Here is a 9,766-nt window from a genome sequence, read left to right as displayed (position 1 = left end):
GATTACGACGTATTTCTCATTCCACGTACATTCGTCGTAAACTTACATGGAGTTTACGACGAAATCTATTCGTCGTAAATTTACATGGCGTTTACGATGAATGTTAGATTCCGCGTAATTTCATTGTAAACACCATGTAAATTTACGACGAAATATTTTCGTCGTAAATGTTCGTTGTTATGGGCACGTTTTCTTGTAGTGGATTATTTTATGGATTTTCTGATGCAATACAATTTTGAATCGAACCCGAAGTGTTATTATCCGAACCCGATCTGTACTAATAAAATTTTAGTATGAGACCTAGAAACGTAAACCCAAAAATACAAAAATTCGAAAAACCCGATCCAAATGCCAACGGATATCCGAAAGCCCAGACCTAGTCAATCTCTCTCTGTCTCTATCCACGCGTTGTGGCTTGACTCAGTCCCTCACTTACAGCTTTTTGTCGTGTCTATTTGGTTGAAAAAGCCAACGGAATCACTTGTGTAAACTCTTTCTCTTCCACGTGGCTTCCACTTTACAAAGTACAAAAGATTGTATTAAACTTCAACTTTCTTTTTTGATCAACTTCAACTTAGAACAGCATCTAATATGGGTTATCGAAGAAAAGTTTCACAGGTTTACAAGCCCACAAAGCCCATACACATATGTAATATCAAACCTATAACCAATAACCAGCCCAACCAAAAGAGGCATAAGAGAAATACAAGAGTGACAACAAACTAATCCAAAAGCTTACAAACGTAAGAGCACCTCCAACGGAGTTCTTCCCGTTGAAGTTCTTAATATATGTATAAGTAATTGTAGGATCCATAATTTTTGTGGAACCCCATATATAAAGATTCTTAAAAGAAGATTTTAGAAATCCCTAAATATTCTTATTTATGGATTTCCCTACAATTATTTACACATATATAATATATATATACATATATATATATATATATATATATATATAATACATATATTAAGAACCCAATGGAAATAACTCCTGTCGGAGATGGTCGAGGAACTCTCTCATTAACAAAAACTTCTGAAAGTCATTTTGGATGATTAGTAGCAACATAAGATTGATCCCTGTCTTCATATATGATCTCATAGCTCACATCCCAACACAAAACTGGTTTAATGGTAAAAAAATTTCAACCACTTTAAAATGAAAAGGACACGACGGGCCACGCTCTGAGCCTTTTAATTGGTTTCCATTTGCTTCCACCAAGTCTTTAGCTTCCAGCGCAAACACCACTTTTGAAACTCGGACTCAAGATTCCTATCAAGATGCAGTATAAGAGCATCTCCAACCCCACTGCAAAAATAAAACTGCAAAATGGAGTGGAAAATACAGTCATGAACAAATAAAAAAGACATTACTCTATATATGCAGTAATGCTTTTTTTGTTTGTTCATGACTGCATTTTTCACTCCATTTTGCAGTTTTTTTGCAGTGGAGTTGAAGATACTTCTAACTTTTTAGCTCCCGGAGCAAGCATAGGACGTAGATTACTACAAAGACCGGGAAGAACACTACTTAAAACATAAATTCTTATCAAACTAATTCATCTTCTGTTATGAAATCAATTCTCTCATTGTTTTTTATCTGTTCTGCAGTCTCAATTAATGGATGACACCAAAAGTGCTGCTGTTCATGAAAAGTATATTCTCATGGTTAAATTGTTATGCTTATTGCTGACTCTAACGATGCTCTTCCTACTGTCTAACTGGAAGATCTTAAATTCTTACATGCTATTAATATGCATCTAGTTTTCCATCAACCCTAAAAAGAAGATGTATCAGTTTAGTAAATTGTAAACCATACTATCCATTTTGGCTATTGTAATATATATGCGAAAAAATAATGTGAATTGTCTTGCCCGACACCACTGAGGCAATTAGTAAATGTTATAAAGTTTGGTGTCATTTTAGATCTTCATAATTTTTCCCTCAACCGACAGCCGCCCCCGTAGGCAATTAGTAAAGGCTGTAGAACTGAACTTTGATGGTCATGATACTATACTGTTTTGTCTTCTATAGCTTTACTTAAATAGTTATCAGAAAAACGCTCTTATACTCTTTAACAGTTGTGTCTGGTTTAATATTGTTACCAACGGCGGATGCATAAATTTCTTTTAGGGGGTTCATAAAATAACAAAAGGTGTCAATGGAGGTTTGAACCTTGGTTTTGGAGGTGTCATAACAGAGAATATTGCTATTTTGCTATTTATTCTTTAGTAAATCTTATACAATTTTGTTTATTTATTAGTTTAAGGGGTGTCATGTGACCCCCCTAAACGCTTAATGGATCCGCCTCTAATTGTTACATCTGTTTCTGATATAAGAATGTGTATGTGAAAAAGTTTAAAAGAACTAATGTGAATATTTACCTTATCAAAGTGTGTTTATATTTTTGGTTATTTGTCCAGGGAAAACTTCAAGACTAAAACATGCAGCTAAAATAGTGGAGATATGAGTAACTATGAGAGAGCAGTTCATGATATCATACGAGTGAGGAAAAATATGAAGAAACCCAAATAGTAGTTCTAGGATCAGTAAATAAGTTTGTCTAGTCTCCCAAAAAATTAGATATTGGCTGTTGCATGGAATATGGTACACATACCAAGTGACCAGACGTGAGAGGTCCATACCCGTAGGTGATCAGAGGCATTACAAGTGGTTTAAGAACCAGGAGGTGGTCCTGATGCGCAATAAAGATGTTGTAAGTTCTATGAATGTGGTGACTATAACATTTTGATTTCGGGTAAATTGTGGTGTATGTAAATATGCAAAAAAAAAATCGATTTGATTATTTATGGAGCTAAAGTGCATTTATCTTTCTATTATTTTCAAAAAAAATTTCAAGGTTGAACGGGAATGATGAAAGAATAGATGACTAATTGATAAATGTTTCACGATATCATACAAGTAAGACCAATACATGAAAAATATTATACAATGATTACATAGTCAGTAAACAAGTATTTTGAATTTCCAAAAATTTAAAACACTGATTATTGCAAAACTAAGTGAACAAACGTGAAAAACCTATTAGCCATAGTTGGCCAGAAGCGTTACAAATATCTTATAAAGAAAATGTAGCAGCAGCCGTTTTGTGGTGTACGTAGACTGTCCTTAAAAAAAACTTAAAAGAGAAACTCAAGAGAGCTTCAAAGAAAGTAGACTCTACAGTTCCATGTACTTCTGCATAAATAGACATCTCTTCTCTGGAGGAAAAATAAAACAAGAAGAGCAGAATCTGATTATGCATTTTGCGTTGAACAAGACAAAGGAAAAGCCGAAGCAAAAGAGGTTTGGTGGAAAAATAAAAAGAGGTTTGGTGGAAGTAAAATGAACAGAAGCAGAAGAAGAAGAGGCATTCTTTATATGTATTTCGATTCAAAGCGTCATGTGTTGGTATGAGAGCTACTGAGTACGCCTATCGATTTATGTAATCCATAAAGAGAGGCAGTCCCAGTTTATAAGTACAGCTGTAGAGTTTTAAACCGATTTGAGCTCAAGATCTTAACTGATTCAACCTAGAATGTTATCAATCTAGGGTTATACGTCAGATAAAGCAAGAATAAGTCGACACGATTTTGTTAACCCTGTGTTCGCTGATTTACTCACAGGGAAGAGAAATAACGTCCCTCGGCGCGTTTTATTAACTTCAGAGAGCTTCAACCAATCAACAATGGCGATCTACAACGTATATCAACAATACGTGATCCAAAGATCTCAATCGAGCTGAGAACAGAGTATGTGATCGACTTACAACGTGTAATCGATATACCTCCTATACTCTGCGGTGTGACGCTTCCCAAGCTTCTTCAACACGAATGCTCAAGCTCTTCTTCTCCGATCTGATCGCCAAATCTCTCTGATATTTTTCTCTCTCTGATCATCGTAACAACCTTCTCAACACTCTCTTTTTAAGTGTAACAAACTCTCGGTGTACACATGTCTGTCTCTCATCAAAACGCCATCGTTCTGATTAATCCGCTAAACCTTCCATCTAGGTTTAACTCTATTCAGTCTAACCGGAGTTTAATTGAACCGGACTTCACAATCTCCACCTTTCAATAACCACTCCACAGAAGCACCAGCAGCTTTTGAATAGTCTGAACCCATTCTGATTACTCAACTTGATCTCTAAAACTTGACTGAACAGAACTGATTCTCAACTCAACCTGAAGCTGAACTCACAAGAACTAAACAAAACTTTAATGCCAAGACCACACATCTTGAACTGACCAAGACGAGCTCCACCTCAAACTAAACACCTTCTGAACCATTTATCCTGCATCATGAGTAACTCTTACCAAATGAAACTCTCAAGCACGCTGATCTAGCAGGCATATTAGATCAGTCTCACAGAGTTACTCGAAGCTCTCTTCTCATAAAACATTCGACAAATCACAGCAGAGATTGAACTTAGGTCTAGGAAGAGCCTTAGTCAAGAAATCGGTTGGATTCTTGCTTGTGTGTATCTTATACAGAATGATAGTTCCTTGCGCTATAATGTCCCTGATGAAGTTGTACTCTGTAGCCACATGTTTAGTTTTTTCATGATACACTGCGTTCTTTGCAAGAGCCAAAGCACTTTGAGAATCACAATGCATCTTAACCTTCCCTGAATCGAATCCCAACTCTTCAGAAATTCCCTTCATCCAGATAGCTTCCTTAGTAGCTGTCGACAGAGCCATATACTCTGCCTCAATGGATGATAAGGCAACAACAGATTGTAGGTTTGATCTCCAGCTCACTGTGTTACTCCAAACCTTGAAGATATACCCTCTGACTGACCTCCTCCTATCCATGTCTGTAGCGTAGTCAGAGTCACTGAAGCCTTCAATGCTAAATTATCCATGCTTTCTGAACTCCAAACACCTTGAAGTCTCGCCTCTCAAATATCTCAAAACCCACTTGACTGCTTCCCATTGCTTCATACCCGACTTTGACATGAATCGACTTATAACACCAACAACATAAGCCAAGTCAGGTCTTGTCCCAATCATAGCATACATCATACTGCCTACAACACTGGCATAAGGAACCTTATCCATTCGAGCTTTCTCTATCACCAGTTCATCCTTCTTTAAGCTCCTGAGTTTAAAATGAGAAGCTAGCGGAATTGTAACTGCGGTAGCTTCACTCATTCCAAATGTCTTAAGCACCTTTCTGATGTAGTTCCCTTGAGACAACGTCAACACACCATTCTTCCTGTCTCTAGTGATGTCCATACCTAGAATACGAGATGCAGCTCCCATATCCTTCATTTCGAACTCATTACTCAGACTGTCTTTTATTTTTCTTATTTCAGGCAAATCCCCTGATGCTATAAGCATATCATCAACATACAGTAGAAGATATATAGCTTGTTCAGTCCTGAGGTTCTTCATGTAGACGCAAGAGTCATACTCACTTCTCTTAAACTTCTGATCTATCATGAAATTATCAAACCTAAGATTCCATTGTCTTGGTGACTGTTTCAAGCCATAAAGAGACTTCCTCAACAAGCACACCTTGTTCTCATCTCCAGGTTTTATAAATCCCTCAGGCTGATCCATGATGATTCTTTCTTCTAAGTTCCCATGTAAGAAGGCAGTTTTCACATCAAGTTGCTCCAACTCATAGTCCTTGTTGACTACAATCGATAACATTAGTCTTATGGAGACATGTTTGACAACAGGAGAGAAGATCTCATTGTAGTCTATTCCCTTGTTTTGAGAATAACCTTTTGATACAAGCCTAGCTTTGTGCCTCTCGTCTTCAACCCCCGGAATCCCTGGCTTAAGTTTAAACAACCACTTACATCCAACTGTTTTCTGTCCTTCAGGCCTTTCAATCAAGTCCCATGTGTGATTCTTATCAAGAAAAACCATTTCCTCTGAAGTTGCATTGTTCCATAATTTTCATTTCTTGCTTAGCTTAGCTTCTGCAAATAATTTTGGTTCCTCAGACTCAATATCTTCAGAGACTGACAGAGCATAAGCTACAAGATTTGCATCTTCATATCTTGAAGGAGGTCTTACGTTTCTTCTTGTTCGATCCCTTGCCAACAGGTAACCACTAACCTCAGGTTGAGTCTCAGTTTCTGATTCTTCGTGAAACGTGAGGCCTTCTTCTTCATCACTTTCTGAATATCCCTCAGACCCTGCAGTATTCTCACTTTCACTCTCAGTCTGCAACTCTGAAGTTTCTCCACCTGAGCCTGATGTTTCACCATACTCATATCCTGATCCACGAATCAACTTTGGACTGAATGTGACCTTCTTCTCTCCTGACCTTTTCTCCTTTCTTAACTCAGTTTCTGGTTCAGCCTTCTTTGTAGTCTCCTCAACATCCTTATACACCTCTTCTTCTCTGAAGATAACATTCCTACTTGTTACACACTTTGCATCTTCAGTGATCCAGACACGATATCCTTTTACTCCAAAAGGATAACCTACAAACATCCCTTTTAATGCTCTGGGGCTTGTTTTGTCTTGTGTAACATGAACATATGCGGTGCAACCGAACCTCTCGAGATGGCCAATATCAGGTTTCCTACCAGACCATACTTCTTCAGGAAGCTTGAACTCAATTGTAGAATTTGGAGTTCGGTTGATCAAGTAAACAGCTGTTGAGGTAGCTTCTGCCTAAAACTCTTTTCCTTGTCCAGTTTCTGACAACATGCTTCGAACTCTATCCATAATAGTTTGATTCATTCTCTCTGTCGTCCCATTCTGTTGAGGTGTGTAGGCGCAAGTCCTATGCCTCTTTATCCCACTTTTTCTACACAACTCTTCAAACTGATTATTGCAGTATTCTAACCCATTATCAGTTCTCAAACAATTGATCTTCTTCTCTGTATGACTCTCAACCATTTCTTTCCATTCTTTAACCTCAAGAAAGCCTCATCCTTAGTTTTCAGGAAGAAGACCCATACTTTCTTTGAGAAATCATCTATGAAGCTGATAAAGTACTTGCATCCTCCAAGGCTTTCTGAGTTTGATGGAGAACCCCATAGATCTGAGTGTACATACTCAAGAATGTTTTTGGTGGTGTGTTTTGCCGTTGGAAAGCTCTGCTTGTGAGACTTTCCTAGAATACAATCCTCACAGAAACCCATTTCCCCTGCTTCTGCCTTTGGTATGTAACCCTCCTTGATCAGAATATCAAAGTTCTTCTTACTGATGTGTCCAAGTCTTGAATGCCAAAGCATGGTATTCTTCTCTTTTGGCATCGCTGCATTCGCTTCACCCTTAACCACTGACCCTTGAAGATAATACAAACCATCAATTTATTTACCACTGATCACCTTCTTATCTCCTTTGAAAAATATGACTGTGAAATCTCCTCTTTCGTATCTGCAGCCAGACTTCTCAAGCATACCATATGAGATCAAGTTTCTTCTCATATTAGGCATAAAACGCACTCCAGTAAGAATCACTTCATGTCCTTCTTCATTTAAGATTCTTATCTTCCCAATACCTTTTACTTCACTTTGAGTATTGTTTGCCATAAGAACTCTTCCTCCAGCTGATTCTTCCAAGTCAAACAACAGCTCTATGTCTGGAGTTATGTGAAACGTGCATCCTGAATCAAGAATCCAATCACCTTTAGTATCTGTTGGACTAGCCGTTAGGACCATTGGTTGTCTCACTTCATGAACTGAGTTTGCCAATGGCTCTGGATTACTTCTTTCATTTCTCTCTGGACATTCTTTCTTCCAATGTCCATCTTTTCCACAGATAAAGCATGCGCCTCGCTTCCATTTCTCAGACCTTCCTCTAGACTTTGGTCTGTCTCCATGACTCTTTGATCTGTTGTTTCTCTTGTAGTCTTTTTTGTATCCCGATTCAGACTGTCTCTTTGACGATCTACTACGAGCTTCCACATATAATCCTTCAGCTCCATTCTTCTTCTTGCCTAGCAATCCTCTATGTCTCAGTTCAGCTTCCTTTGAGTAAGCTGAAGTCACAACTTCTGAGACAATTAATGTTTCTTTTCCAGTACCATACTGTAGTGTATGTACTAGTTGTTCAAACGCAGGTGGGAGGCCAGATAGAAGTTGTATTGCCTGATCTTCATCAGAGACTGTCATCTTAAGACTCTCCAGATCCGCAATGAGCTTGAGAAAGATGTCAACATTCTCCTCAATGGTCTTATCCTTTTCCATCTTGTAGCAAGAGAACTGCTTCTTAAGATAAATTCTGTTTGGAAGAGATCTAGTCTGATAGATCTTCTCCATTGCCTTCCACATTCCCAACGCAGTAGGTTCATTCATTATCTTTCTAAGAATAGAGTCGTTTACACAAGTTCCAAGCAAGCTCCTTGTTCTTAGATCCTTCTCAGCCTTCTTCTGGTCCACCAAGGGAGAAGCTCCTTCTTCTTGCTTCTCTGATGAAGCATAGATCGTGAATCCTTCGGTGATTGTTACCAGTAGTCTCTGAATCTCAAGTTGCCCCATAAGCTTGAACTTCCAGAGACCAAAATCACCTTTGCCATCTAACTTGTCCATCTGAAATTTTCCCATCGTTGGTGCCATGGTCATCACTTCCAGCAATGAATCCTTCGAATTTTAGATCTGATCTTGAAACTCTCTTCAATCACTCTGAGTTTCAAGATGACCTCAAATCCACAACTCTTTAGCCTTCGCAATCCAACCTAGATGGTCTGATACCACTTCTAGAGTTTTAAACCGATTTGAGCTCAAGATCTTAACTGATTCAACCTAGAATGTTATCAATCTAGGTTTAAACGTTCGATAAAGCAAGAATAAGTCGACACGGTTTTGTTAACCCTGTGTTCGCTGATCTACTCACAGGGGAGGGAAAGAACGTCCCTTAGTGCGTTTTATTAACTTCAAAGAGCTTCAACCAATCAACAATGGCGATCTACAACGTATATCAACAATACGTGATCCAGAGATCGCAATCGAGCTGAGGACAGAGTATGTGATCGACTTACAATGTGTAATCGATATACCTCATATACTCTGCGGTGTGACGCTTCCCAAGCTTCTTCAACACGAATGCTCAAGCTCTTCTTCTCCGATCTGATCGCCAAATCTCTCTGATCTTTTTCTCTCTCTGATCATCGTAACAACCTTCTCAACGATCTCTTTTTAAGTGTAACAAACTCTCGGTGTACACGTGTCTGTCTCTCATCAAAACGCCATCGTTCTGATTAATCCGATAAACCTTCTATCTCGGTTTAACTCTATTCAGTCTAACCGGAGTTTAATTGAACCGGACTTCACAACAGTTAATCTGTTCATGTTCTAAAAGAGTAAAAACCAATATTTGGAGCAAACATTTCTAACATTTATTGGATCATTTGGTAAAGTTAGTACAACATGTGCAATTGGAAAACAAAACTCACATTGAGTTGGTTTGTCCACCAGAGGAGAAGTCTCCTGATAATAGTGAACAATATTAATCAATAACAACGTAAATTGACCTTCACTTTTTCCATCAAGTAAATAGCCTCAAATACACTCATCATTGATGATATCAATGAATTCACGGGAGTCTTAAACAGATAACTTGCTATTTTCCTTGGCTTCAATTGTTTCCCGCGGGTTTTAAACACATAACATGGTATGTTAGTCGATATCACATAAAATAGTACAATCTATGTTATTAAAAGAGAATTAACTATTTAAAAATGTTCTTACTTCATTAATTAAACTCCATTTTTTTTGCTTGTCTTTTTCAGTTGTATTTATGAAATATCCTAAAACGAATAAAACTGCCTAATTTATTACTTGTCTTTTCAGTTACATTAA

This window comes from Brassica oleracea, chromosome C6, assembly GCF_000695525.1.
Source record: "Brassica oleracea var. oleracea cultivar TO1000 chromosome C6, BOL, whole genome shotgun sequence".
Taxonomy (NCBI): Eukaryota; Viridiplantae; Streptophyta; class Magnoliopsida; order Brassicales; family Brassicaceae; genus Brassica; species Brassica oleracea.
Note: the sequence above shows the minus strand (reverse complement) of the source record.